A 13,425-nucleotide genomic window follows, 5' to 3' on the forward strand; every position below is an offset into this window, starting at 1 on the left:
ATTTGTTCAACTATGTCCCAGTCATTTGGTCTGTATTTTGTTTAAAGCTCTCTCTCATCACAAGTAATGCTGCTGTGAGCATTTTTGTACGTACAGGTGTTTTCTTCTTGACAGTAATCCCTTTGAGATATAGCCCCAGGAATGACATCTTTAGATCAAAGGACATGAAGAGTTTAATGTCCAAAAAACATTTCTGCACATTCATTCTTCTTTCTTTTCTCTACAATCCCCCAAATCTGTTCTTCCTCTAAGTTTAACAGAAATAGACTATATTCCTTAGGATTTTTTTGTACTGGGAAGTGATGGGAATTGGCTAAATTGGGCTCCCTGAACTTACTTATCAGCTAGGGAAACAATGACAGCCTGATTGCCATCCTGGCCCCCATGGTACATAGCAGAACTGGGGGTGGAGGCTGTGTCCTGACACAGGGCTCCACCCCATTTTCTGATCATGGCCCAGACAGAGTCTTAACAGAAAACCTCAGCACAGCTTAAAATGAGACCAGCTGAGTTTGGGTGAAATTGTAACCAGATTGATGCTATGATTTGGGCATTTTTCACACTTGCTAATGAATCTCATCCAGGGTCTTTTATAACTCACAAGCCTTGTCCTCTCCACAGGCAAGCCCAAATTCATTTATCCACACAGTTTTGTTGCTGTTGTTGTTGTTTTTGGTAGAACATTTATTTCTTTCATAAGAGACATTCAGTTTGTTTTGTTTTGTTTTGTTTTATTTTTGTCACTGAGAAGTCATCTCAAAGCATAGGTATAGTTTCCTCCCCTAGTCATTCTGCTTCATAGTAGGGAAATGAAACTGTGATCCATTTTACTACAAGTAAACTGTTACAAAATATTTACAAGAAAGGTAAAAAAAAAACAAAACCTAAAACCAGAAGTAAAAACACAAAAAATACTGGATGAAATGCATTGGTTTCTAACAAATATCTACTCCAGTGGCTTACCCAACCCACTTAAGAAAAGGATTTCAAAAATAAAAGTATAGACACTAAAATCCTGTCTATCTCATGGCTCCAAAGGAAAAAAGGAAATGGTGGTGGTGGTTATAGTGGAGATGTGTCGGGACATTGCTGTAGAAGGCTTACCAGTCTACTCTGAATGAAACATCCTTTTCTTCTGTGCAGTGAATTCTGACCAAAGCTAAATAACATTAAGACAATCCTTGCATTGAAGTTAGGAAATGCTCTGACAGAGTAAAAGTTAATTCCTCTGCACTCAGGTCCAATACATAAGAACTCCTTCCTCCATGAACCATGTTTTCTAATATGAATTTGTATGATTAAAACCTCGCCAGCATCATAGGCTGTCACAGTAGCCCCTCCATCTCTTTCATGAAGACTTCATACACATCATCCTTGGTTTGTACTAAAACAGGAGTAGAGAGGCTGGATATAGGGACTGCTTTGGCAAGGGGTATAAGTAGAATCCTCTTCTGGCTTTCTTTGGGGAGCAGCAGTAGCTCCTTTGTTTTCTCGTCAAATCCTCAGTACAGTGGGCACAAATCTGGTAATTTCTGCCTTGGGAATGGTGATTTGTGGCTTGGCACTAATGGTTGCTGTGGCTTTCTTCTCAATAGTGGCTGCACTGGTATCATCTACTTTGGGTCTCTGGATCAAATTGGGTGGGGCACTTAAAACCTCTGGATTCAGCAAGGGAACTGGTGGAAAAATTCCAGGTGGAGCAGGTCCAAGTGGAGGCGCTAAAGGTGGGCGTACCATACCAGGACAAGGTGGAGGGATACCTGGAGGTTCTGGGGGAGGTAGCCTCGGTGGTGGTCCTCATGGAAGAGGCCCAGGAGGAAGACCAGGAGGCCTGCCTGGTAGAGGACCAGGAGGTAAAAACTGGGGTAAAGGCCCTCGAAGCCCTGGTATTCCAGGTGGTCTTAAGAATGGAGGAGCTCTGGGGCAGCTAGGTGGCAAGTGGACAGAGCACCGGCCTGAAGTCAGGAGGACCTGCCTTCAAATCTGACCTCAAACCAAACACTTGACACTAGCTGTGTGACCCTGGGCAAGTCACTTAACCCTGATTGCCTAAAAATTTAAAAAAAAAGAGTAAGAATGAAGGAGCTCCTGGAGGTGGACCAGGAGGAAGGCCAGTGGTGGCGCAGGTGGTCGTAATGGTGGAACTGGTGGTGGTCCGAGAGGGGTGGTTCTGGCATGGGAGGTGCCTGTATATGAGCAGGAGGAATAGACTGTGGAGGGGATTACTGTGGTTGGGAAGTAGGTGATGTTGATGCCCCATCAGAAGAGATTCTTGTTTGTGCTGCTGCTGTATTGTATCCTCTGCCTCAGTCATCAGAATCCTCTTTCTTCCTCATCATCCTCTGAAAATTCCTCCACTTCTTGCCCCTCTTCAGGAATTTCCTGACCTGCCATTGTAAGCATCATAGCTTGAAGAGGTGTTAATTCCTTCATCTTTTTCTTCATCAAATCGTCCACTTTGACCTGATTTTTGTCCTCCTTGTTCTCTCTCTCTTCCTCATCACAATGTATGAGCTCCCCTCCTTTGCTGTCAGCATCTGACCCGTCAGTGCTACCATCCTCCCTGCCTCATGCTCATCTTCATCCATGTCTTCAGGATCACCTTCATCTTTGTTGGCACTGGAAGCATCATCATCATGACCTCCATGAGCAAGTTCTGGACTGTATAAAATATCCTCCTCTCGCAGACAAGGGGCAAGTTCTAAGGCCAAGCCCACTTTACAGCTTTTCTGCAGAATTTGGGGAGGAGGTGGCCCCTGAGGGAGGGCCAGGAGGCAAAGGAGGAATATACCACCTCCAGGAAGAAGTATGGAAATTGCCCTGGTGGGATGTCCATAGGCAGAGGTTTTGCTCGAGAATGGAGGGTGGCTATGCAGCCCACAATGGGATGTCTTGGATCAAGATGTTAGAAGGAGCACAAGGCATATCTGGCAATGGGATAGCATTCTTTATAGCATCAAAGTATTGACTGGGCTGGGCCTTCTTCTGCTCATGTTCTACTTCTGACTTTTGAAGTTCTTTGTAGATACCTGGATTTTCCTTTTCATAGAGTTGGAGAATGCACTCGAAAGTTTCTTGAAGTTTTTTTTTTTGTCCTCGCGTATCTTTTAGCACCTTTTCATTTGGCTGTGGCTGCTATACTGGATTGAATGCCATCTCATCCAATTTCTCCATGTCCCTGATAATCTGTTTGGGATCCTTCATCTTGAGTACTGCCGCTCGTACCCTCCTTCGTTGTTTCTCATTCCTTTTTAATTCCCTCTTCTGGGCTTTTTTCGAGCCTGGTCGGTGGGGTTCATGTGGATGGTGTAGATCTCTGCCCCATTTTCATAGGTTCTTTGGTTTACTCAGTTAAAAGGTGGGGGGGGGGGACTTTTTTATTCAAAGCAATACACCAAAACTATTATCAGCAGAAGTCCAGGTGATTCTCAGACTTTTTCATCAGACTGTGTAACATCTACCTTTTGGCTGGGGTCAGTGACAGGAGTAAGGGGTGGGGCCTAAGCCACCGGCCTTTTGAAGCTGAGCACTGCCTGCCTTCCTCATATCACTTCTGCTTTCTCATCCACGCAGTTCTTACTGAGAAAGTCTTGGGGGCTGAGGGCTAGGACAAAAAGCAGAGCCAAATACAAGCCCCTGGGTTCTTTATTACCAGGGCAGCCTCTGGAATTAACCCTGGCAGTTTTTATTTTGAAGGAAAGCATCCACACCTCTTCTGCTGCACCCCCTGCTCCGTCAACCTGCCTCCTTCTCAGCCAAGCAGGCCTCTTGGTTGGAGTCACTGGGTGGAGCCTAGAAGCAAGAGGTGTGAAGTTCTCTCATTTGTTTTAATGGAGTGTTAACTTCAGCCCCGGAACTGTTAACACTTAACACAGAGCCCCTGAACTCTGCAGAGAGGTGGAGGGTTGACAGCTGGGGGCTGTTTGAGGTATGGACTCATTAAAGGGGAGGGGGGGTGGGAGAGAGAGAAAAAAGCAGAAGGCAACAGACCCACACTCCAGTCAAACATCAGATTAATGAAGTCAGGTTACTAACATTGGATGTATTCCTGGAGCATGGGTGCTCTTGTCCACTTCCCTAGAGCCGGGATTTGAATCCCATCTTGGCTACTTACTTTACTCAGGTGACTTAGGAGAAATTACTTAAAGTCTCTGGGCCTCAGATGGGGTGATTGGCATAGGTGACCTCCGAGGTTCTTTCCAGCTGTGACTTCCTTCATGCCTACACCTGAACCATTGACCAGTGGAGTGACTGGTTTTGGAGTATTTAGACATAGAAGGCTGGCAGACTGGATCTCGGGTACGAGTCTGAGCTTGAGTTTGAAGTCAACTCTGTGCCCCACTGTGTGTGATGGGTTGGAGTGATACACGGAGTCGCTGTCCCAGGAAAGCCGTCCGGAAAGTCATCAAGGGCCACGGGCAAGGAGGAATCTGAGCGCCGATCATGGGATCATAGTGCTAGAGCTGAAAGGAACTTCAGAGAACATGGAATCCAAACCTGTCATTTTACAGATGAGGAAACTGAGGCACAATGAAGTTAAGTGACTTGTCCAGGGTCACATAACTAGTTAGGTGTCCGAAGCAGAATTTTAACCCAGGTCTCTCTGACCAAAGTATTTTGTCCACTACAACATTAAGCCAGAGGACTTGACCACTGATGGATTATAACTTGCATTTTGTGTGTTTGTTTGGAAAATAATGCAATCGCTATGACTTTAACTCTGTTACACAACAGATGAAACATGTAGAGAATAGTTTTTCAAAATTTTCTTCTCTTCTTTCTTTATGCTTCCACTGCCCCCTTATTTTTGTTCAATGTTTCCCAGTTGCACCCCAGGCTACTAAGTGCCCCCCTGGATCATTCTAGTGCCTCCCAGGGTGTGGTATTGCCCACTTTGGGAACCTTTGAATTAGGAGCAGAGGTAAGATGAGGACTCCCCATCTGTTCATCCTCTGAACCAGGCTGCAGCTCAGACAGTCATAAGCTCCCTACATCCAACCTTAGGATTTGGAAACCTTAACCTCCCTATGGAAAGAAGGAAGGTCACAGAAGCCATTGGTCCTCCCCTATCTTCCATGATAACAACGTGATAGGGATTCATGCAGAAGGTGTGGACAATGAGTGTGGACTTGACCGTAAGCCAGCCAGTTCCCTGGAACATTAGATGACACTTGAGTCTGAAGAAGAAGGGAAGCTCAGGTCTAAATTCAACACTCACCTTCCCAGAAAGCTTCAGTGATTGTTGTCCCTATGACAAAATGCAAACTTTTCCCTTTGACATTTAACATTTTTCACAGTCTAGCTCCAACCTATCTTTCCAGATATGTTTCACATGACTTCTCATGTATTCATCATTCCAACCCATCTAACCCTACTTGTTTTTCCCTGTGTCTGATATCCCATCTCCTGCCTCCCTGCCTTTGTACAAACTGTCCCCTGTGCCTGGAACACTGTCCCTTCTTACCTTTCCTCTTGGAACTCCTGACTCCTTTTGCCCTAATAACACCCCTCAATGCTTAGCTCTAGGGCCACTTCTCACATAAGGCCTTCCTCCTCCTGGTTGCTACCATTATCCCTCCCCAACATTTCTTTGTATTTACTTCATACATATCTTGTATTTGTTTTCCTGTGTTCATGTTGTTTCTCACCCCCTTCCAGTAGATCATAAGCTCCTTGAGGGCATGCTCAGTTTTAATGATTGTATTCCCAGCACCTGGCATCTCGTTTGTGCTTAGCAAATGCTTGTTGGATTGACTGTTATGCGGGAGAGCCGCAGTTTGAGAAGAGCCCCTGTTCTAATCTTGATCTGCCCAACTCCATCCTCCTTATCATGATATGGTTTGCAGGTTTGTAGTATGACTTAATTTTCATTTGTAGTTGGTGACCGTTCTCTTGTACCTTCTTCATTGGAAAGCAGTCCAGTTTCCTGAATTCAGCATCCACACCTGCTATTAGATTTCCAACTTTCAGGGAGGTTAGATAAGGAGACAAGATGAGAATCTAGCCCTAAGTGCAAAGGATTCCTCAGGACCTGATGGGAGCTGGCCTATTGCCCTCAGCAATTTCTAAATGGAGAGGTGGGCAGCTGTCTCCAACTCCTCCATGTGGCGTGGATCCTCCCCCAGTCACTGAGGCTGGGGTGAAGGTGAAGTCCTGGCTGGTGAGCCCCACACAGCAGCCAAACCAGTCTGACCACAAGCCTCTCTTTTCTAAAGGCCCTTGCCCACCTAAGGCCCAGTGACAGCTCTGGCATCCAGAGCTGGCCAGGTCAGAGCTCCTTAGGGTCCAACCACAGAGGAAACAGGGAACCCTCTCAGTGAAGAAGTAGAGATGCCACAAGAAGGAGAATGAAATGTCAAAAATAATCCAAAAGGACAGGCATTGCATGTTTGCATATACAGTGTATTGGGTTTCACATCTGAAATTCAGCCATGATAAATCTGATGGCTTTAGAAACATTTCTGATTAATGAAAACAGAGTTCTCCTAGACCCGAGGTTTCAGACTTCAGAATTATTTTTGGCTTGAGAACCTTAGGTTTTATTTATTTGAGATCTATTTTTAAATAAGGATACAGGGTTGTTTTGTTTTCTCCCAAAATACTGGAGCATCCCTCTGTAACACCAGGGATTGGCCAAATGAACTACTATCTTTTAGGCACCCTAGTAGGATGGACAAAGTGTTGATCTGGGAGACAGGGAAGACGTATTCAAAGCCTGATTCAAACACCGAGTATATGACCATAGGCAAGTCGTTTAAGCTCTCTGAAGCCTCAGTTTCCTTATTTGTAAAATGGGGACAATAATATATACAGCACCTGCCTTGATGGATAGTAGTAACGCTTAAATGAGATAATCAACATAATGTGCTTTCATTTATTCATTCAGCAAGTATTATTAAACACCTGCTATTTGCCAGGTACTGTGCTAGGCTCTAAGGATTCAAAGATAATAGCAAAGCAATCCTTTTCCTTAAGGAGCTTACATTTGGGAGGGGGCTGGGGTGGGCAGAGTAAAACATGCAAATAAATACAAAATATGTACAAACCAAATAAGGAGTAATTTGAGGCCCGGACACCAGCAACTAGAGAGGATCAAGAAGGGCCATGTGTAAGAGGTGATGAAGAAAGCTTCTGATGCTGAGATGCAGAGATGAGGAGAGAATGCACTCTTTTGTTGTTGTTTTTTTTTTTTTTTGCAAACTTTAAAGTGATATATAAACATCTGTTTTTGTTGTTATCTCATCATCATCTTTTTTGGTGAGGTTTAGATGCAAATGGCCCAAGGACAAGTAGCTTTCCTGTTATTATTCCTTTAGATTCCATGTTCTATGTACTTTTGCACAAACAGATAAAATGACCACTTTTTGTAGTTGAATGAAAATATCAGGATATAAGCTTATTTTTGGTTGACTCACTAAAAGCATCCTTCTGTACATTTTCCTACACGACTCTTATAACAGACCAGGCTAACAGGGATGATGTGCACCTCATTCTATTCCCATATGCTTTTGATCTCCTTGACCAGGTTTTTATACTTTGAAACGTTTTTATTCCATACAGCTTGGCAATTATAAATATTGGGATGGAGTCATATATTTAAAATATTTATAGGCAGTCATGTTATGTCCTGGTGATTGTGGACACCAGTTTGTTCTGTTGTAATGCTTCAGTTCCAGTAAATTTTTTAAGCAATATCTCCAGGATATTTTGAGGTCTTTACTTGAAGTAATTTGAGACCAGGCCACCAAACAGGGGCAGCTAGGTGGCTTCGTAGTGTACAGAGTGCTGGGCTCAGAGTCAGAAAGACCTGAATTCAAATCTAGCTCTATGGCCCTGTGCAAATTATTTAACCCTATTTGCCTCAGTTTCCTCATCTGTAAAATAAGCTAGAGAAGGAAAAGGCAAACTACTATAGTATCTTTGCCAAGAAAACCCCAAATGGAGTCATGAAGAGTTGGATATGACTGAAACAACTGAACAACTTAAATTATGGGGATTGGTTGTCAGTCTGTAAAAGATGGCATCCTCCTGATTTGTAATTCTAGCCACTATGTTTTGCTAGATTTGTTAGGTGCTAATTTTTTTTTACCCTGAAGTAATATGTTACTGTCTCCATTTCTTTGCATAATCTACATTGATCACTAAGCCCAGATTCCTTAAAGATAACCCATATGTAGTTTCTGGTGGCAATGACCTAGTCCCAAAATGTCATCATAAACCCCGTTCTGTCCCACAAACAGATCTTTGTGACTCAGCCATTTGTTCAACATTCCTTTGTTGCTATGCTGCTGGCAGAGTTCATGTGGAGGTTGCCCATGGATGGCTTGGGGGGCCTTTTGATTCCACTCTTGCGTCTTAGTTGTTTCATAGACCGTATCTGAAAGTAAACCACTTTCAGTTACACTTGGCAAATATGTGACCATGAACCTATTGTCAGTTTTTCCTATTCCTCAGTGAAGTGATACCTGCTTATTCCGAAAATATCTCAGTAGGTTATTGGTATGTCCGTCATCTTCTTTAAGAATGTCGATCAATCCCCTTCCCTGTTTTTGTCATGGAACTGTTCATCTTTCCATAATTGTGTTAGAGTGATGGACCCTATATTTTGTTAATATGGTGTGGCGTTTTGTTAAGATACTTTCTAAATCTTTTATAGTCCATTTTACGATTCTGAAAGTGTACCTTAAGACTGACGTTGCATAGATAGTAATTGCTTTAAATGTATTCTTACAATTCAGCTTTTGATTTCAGAGTGCCAAAAAGTCTCTTAGTGTACTCAATCAAAACCTTCCTTATATCTTTATGTTCAATGTATCTTATCTAGAAGAGACCAATATGTTTTTAGGTATCTCTCTCCTTTGGTTCAATGTGATTTCTAGATTCAAGCTCAAAGTCTTCAGTCTCTTTCTTTCCCTGATATGTATTAAGAATTATTATTGTCACTTTCATTGTTATTGTTAGTATTTGTCTTATTATCATCTCTAGGGCTTTCCTCATTTCTAGTTGTTGAGTTTCAGTGGCCATCTCTATACTAAGGTATCATGGTATACTGGGCTTCTCTACTATACTTAAGTTGGCCATTCTTTGCCCATCATCAGTGGGAAAGATGTCAGAGCACCCAGAAGGGATTGTTTTCATTGCCTAGTATCTGATAAGTGATGTTTCCAGGCCTGCTTTAGTGTGTAGAAAAGCCAAAATCACATCTACACTAGGCTTACTGATAGAGGAAAAAAAGGGTCTCTAGGCCTCTAGGGTTGGAAATTCCAGTGTCAGACCAATTTGGACAGACTTGTTCATAGAGGCACCTCAGCATCTGGCCAGAGATAGGGTCCCTTTGAAGTCTCCTGTACTGAGACCTGCAGCATCCAGTGCTTGAATTCACAGGCAGACAGTTGGCTTGATGATGTCATGATGATGTAGTGACAAGAACTGCCACTCACCATCCACTCTCTCAGGATGGGCCCCTAGGGATTCTCACCTCAGTTAGCCAAGATGATTGAGGGCAGAAAAGAAGTAGACGGGTCTGGGAAGCTGCTTTCCAAGGTGCATACTTTGTGAAATCTCTCCAGAGTGCTTCCCTGCCGATTTGTGAAATCTGTACAGAGATGCAACTTCTGCTGCTGTTTTTCATGCACAAGTCAGTGCACATTCCAGATATGAATTAAGAAGAAATATGTCATATGTACACAGGGGAGAATCAACATTGCCTGCAGCCAAGTGTGGACATGAGGGGAAAAGTCAAGCCTAGGTCAGGTAGCAGGAGGCTCTGTCCACCCTTTGAATCAAAACCAATCCCTGAAACGTGCTGGGGAGGAAAATCCTCTGGGTCACCAAGGGGAGTTGCTAGAAAAATGTGGAAGATTCAAAAGACTTCCTAGGGCCCCCACCCCTTATGGCAGCTGTGATTTCCTCCCCCAGACTAGAGGGTTGGGGAAAGGGAGGATACAGGATGAGCCTTCTCCAGGGCTTATTCCCACTGGGCCTCCCAGGCTTCCTGTCAGCCTCCTCAAGGAAAAGGGAGTAGGGAGGCCCCCAGAATCAGCCCCAGAAAAGCTTGGCTATAGAAATTCAGAAATAAACACCAAGTAGCTTGATTGGTGAACCTGCACCCCAGCCTACAGTACCCTTCGGGACATCCTGACTCAGGAACATTCTGGACCCAGACTCAGGAACCATGTCTTCTGACCCCAGGGTTTCCCAGGCACTTCCTTCACTATTTTTTTTTATTTTGTTTTGTTTTTTTCGGTTGGGCAATGGGGGTTAGGTGATTTGCCCAGGGTCACATGGCTAGTAAGTGTTACGTGTCTGAGGTCGCATTTGAACTCAGGTCCACCTGAATCCAGGGCCGGTGCTCTATCCACTGTGCCACCTAGCTGCCCCCCACCTCCTTCACTATTAAGGCTCACTACTCTACAGGAATGAGGGGTAGTCCTGGTATGACCCTCTGTCTTTAATTTAAGAAAAAAATAGAATCTTATTTCTCTCCCATCCAACCCCCTCCTAGTGCCTTAACTGATGGGGGCTTACTGCTGGAATGTTAGAGTTTTTCAGGAAGTACTGTTTGGAGGCCATGTGGCATACTGGGTGGCTCTTCTAGGAACTCTTAATATCTGTTAGTATTGTTAATTACATAGGAATCATCTGTACCGGTTAGGAAACTCCAAAATGAATTATTCATTGTTCTTAATGTTGCATACAAGTAAACTGAGATCCAGAGTACTTCCAGGACATGCCCCCAAAATCACAAAGCAAAGTCAAGAGTAGAAATGAAGTTAGAACCCAGGTCATCTGTTTTGCAAGCCAGTGTTTCAGTCCATAAAGGCTATAATCTAACTGTATCACGTTAAAGCCGTAAAGACTGCTTTGAAGCCACCATGAATCCTTACTTGCTGAAGTCTCATTGGGCTGCATTCCTTGGCTTGGGATTGTCCAACATGTTCACCACATGTATCCATTCAATCAAAGACCTATGCATGGCCCATTGGTGCTCCCTGCCCCACTGCATGTGCTTCTATGATTCCATGATCCTGCAAATGCTACATCTCCCCACCCTCAACCCATAGCAACTCAGGCACTAACTCCATCAGACCCCATTTGTCTGGCCACTGCCAGCTCCAGCAATTGGTCAGATGGATACGGGGGCAAATAGGACAAATGTGCCAACACAAGGCTGACAAATACCCAGGGTGTAACAAGGCTGGCCAATACCCTGGGTGTACCTGGAGTAATTGCTGCCTGAAGGGATTGGGAAAGAAGTGGGGCAAACCCTATTGCCAGCCCTGTCGTCCCACACCTAACTAGTTTCTATTTAGTGGGAAACCCAGAAATTCATGTCCATTTGTTGCTCATATCCAGACGTACAATTGGCCAACAACACTTTTCCTATGACCAAAGTAAGTCAGTTAGCTCCTCTTCCCCAACCAAACCCTACCACCATTGTGTCTTTGTGGTCCCAAAAGCCAGCCTTAAGGTTGAGGAAGGCCAGTTCGCTTGGGAGGTAGGGAGGTTTTTTGGTATGCAGAGGTTCTGGTTTGAATGCAGAGCTCTGCCAGGGTCAGAATAATAGGTGTTGGCCTAAACTGCTTTGTTATTATCATGAGCTTCAGGGGCACTCCTGGACTTTGAAAAGAAGATGCTTTCATATCAGGTACTGCTCTTGGGCCCTGGCCTCCTTAGCTGTGAGAGATATGAGCAAAGCCCAAATCCTTCCCCAGAGTCTGAGAAAGGTGGAGAGGTAGCTGTTTCATCAGATCTCATAAAGACCAGGGGTTGCTATCAGACTAAAGAACCTCTGTCTCTGTCATCTCTCTCTCTCTCTCTTTCTCTCTTTCTCTCTCTCTCTTTCTCTCTTTTTCTCTCTCTCTTTCTCTCTTTTTCTCTCATACACACACACACACTCACACACACACCACACACACTTACGTGTACTTCCTTGTCCCCACTGATAATAGCATACAAAAGACAGAGAATCCTTTCCCCAGCATGGTGGCCAGTTCACCAGGTGTCATAGTTGTAATGCAAAGATGAAACTTAATAACCTGGTCTATTCCTCCTGGGGAACCCAGAAAGCCCAACTCAGGATGTTGAGCAATGGCCCATCTTGAAGATTTGGAGGCATGTCCTGGCTTGTCTCAGATTCCCTATGTAGCCCTAGGCAGATAATTTGGTCCTCCCCAGTTCCCAAGGTAACACTGGCTTTCTGCCCCTTCTGACTTCACATCATCACCTTATCTCTCCTTCTCATTTAGGCAACACTCCCTATCTGATCTCTTTGGTCTCACATACCTATCTCTGGTCTTCACGAAGAGGGTATTCTCTTAGAAAATTAAGCTTAGCCTTCTGGGTCAGCTACACTGATGCATCTCTTAAGTGCTGAGCACTTACATGCAGAGCACTGTGCTAGGCACAAATACAAGTATGATACAGTACTGCCCTCACCAAGATGAGGAAATAAGACATAGACAGCAAAACATAACTAACATTACACATCTATATATGTTATGTCAGATCAATTATATAGAAGTGCTATAGGAATTGAGTAGAGTTAGTGTTCCCCATAGGCTCAAGGGGTTAAAAAAATCTTCATGGAAGAAGTAGGATTAGACCTGGGTTTTGGAGAATAGGTAAAAGTTTGGATAGGCAGAGAGGTAGAGGAAAGCAAAGAGGAAGAAGAGGGCTTCCAAGGAGCTATATTTTATAGACAATCCTTGGGCAAGAGGGAAAGTCTTCTCCAAACTACCCCTTCCTTTCTTATAAGCACTCAGGGACTGGAGATGATGGTGGAGTTTTTCTGACCTGGTCAAACAATAGCTGTCACTGCAGGAAATGTATTACCGTAGAAGTATATGACTGTGAGTACAGAGGGGAAAACGGAAGGCTTGATAGAAATGCATACAACTTTCCAATAAATACATTTCTAGAGCTAAGTTTTGCTAGATATTTTCCCATCACAACCCTGTGAAGTAGGTAATGTATGTATATTATTCCCATTTTGTAGATGTGGAAGCCTAGGCTCAGAGAAAGCAACTTGTCCAATGGACTATTTCACATCACAATGAGAAGTAGGAGCTGGGTCTTCTGACTCCAAAATAACCAGTTTCTACTATGTCAAAGCTGCCTTTCCTAGGACCTGAAGTTTACTTTAACCCCACTCCCATCCCAAGCTTTTCTGGATTCTAATCTGCATCAGTTTCATTGCCAGCCTTATATTTGCTTTGCCCACCCTACTACTACTGGGGGACATTTGTCAGCTCTAAAGTCCTAAGACTCTTCCTTTGCCTGTCTCACTACTGGTGCTGGTATTGGAATGTGCAGAACAGACTATATCCTCCCCCTTTGCCAGGGCATATAGGCAGGCATCCTTCAGCAGGACATCAAAAAACACTGACTTTATCATCATTTCTGTGATTTCTCTTAAGAGCCAAG

The 13,425-nt window shown here is 43.9% G+C and overlaps 1 protein-coding gene and 1 pseudogene across 9 annotated transcripts in view; one reads left to right on the forward strand and one right to left on the reverse strand.

Moving 5' to 3' along the window:
* Positions 1-13,425, forward strand: part of BCAS3 (BCAS3, microtubule associated cell migration factor) — a 781,854-nt gene that overhangs the window by 733,619 nt on the left and 34,810 nt on the right. The window lies entirely within an intron of this gene.
* Positions 1,326-9,443, reverse strand: LOC114049101 (annotated as a pseudogene).

Source organism: Vombatus ursinus, unplaced genomic scaffold (genome assembly GCF_900497805.2).
Source record: "Vombatus ursinus unplaced genomic scaffold, bare-nosed wombat genome assembly UNPS02014797.1, whole genome shotgun sequence".
Lineage (NCBI taxonomy): Eukaryota > Metazoa > Chordata > Mammalia > Diprotodontia > Vombatidae > Vombatus > Vombatus ursinus.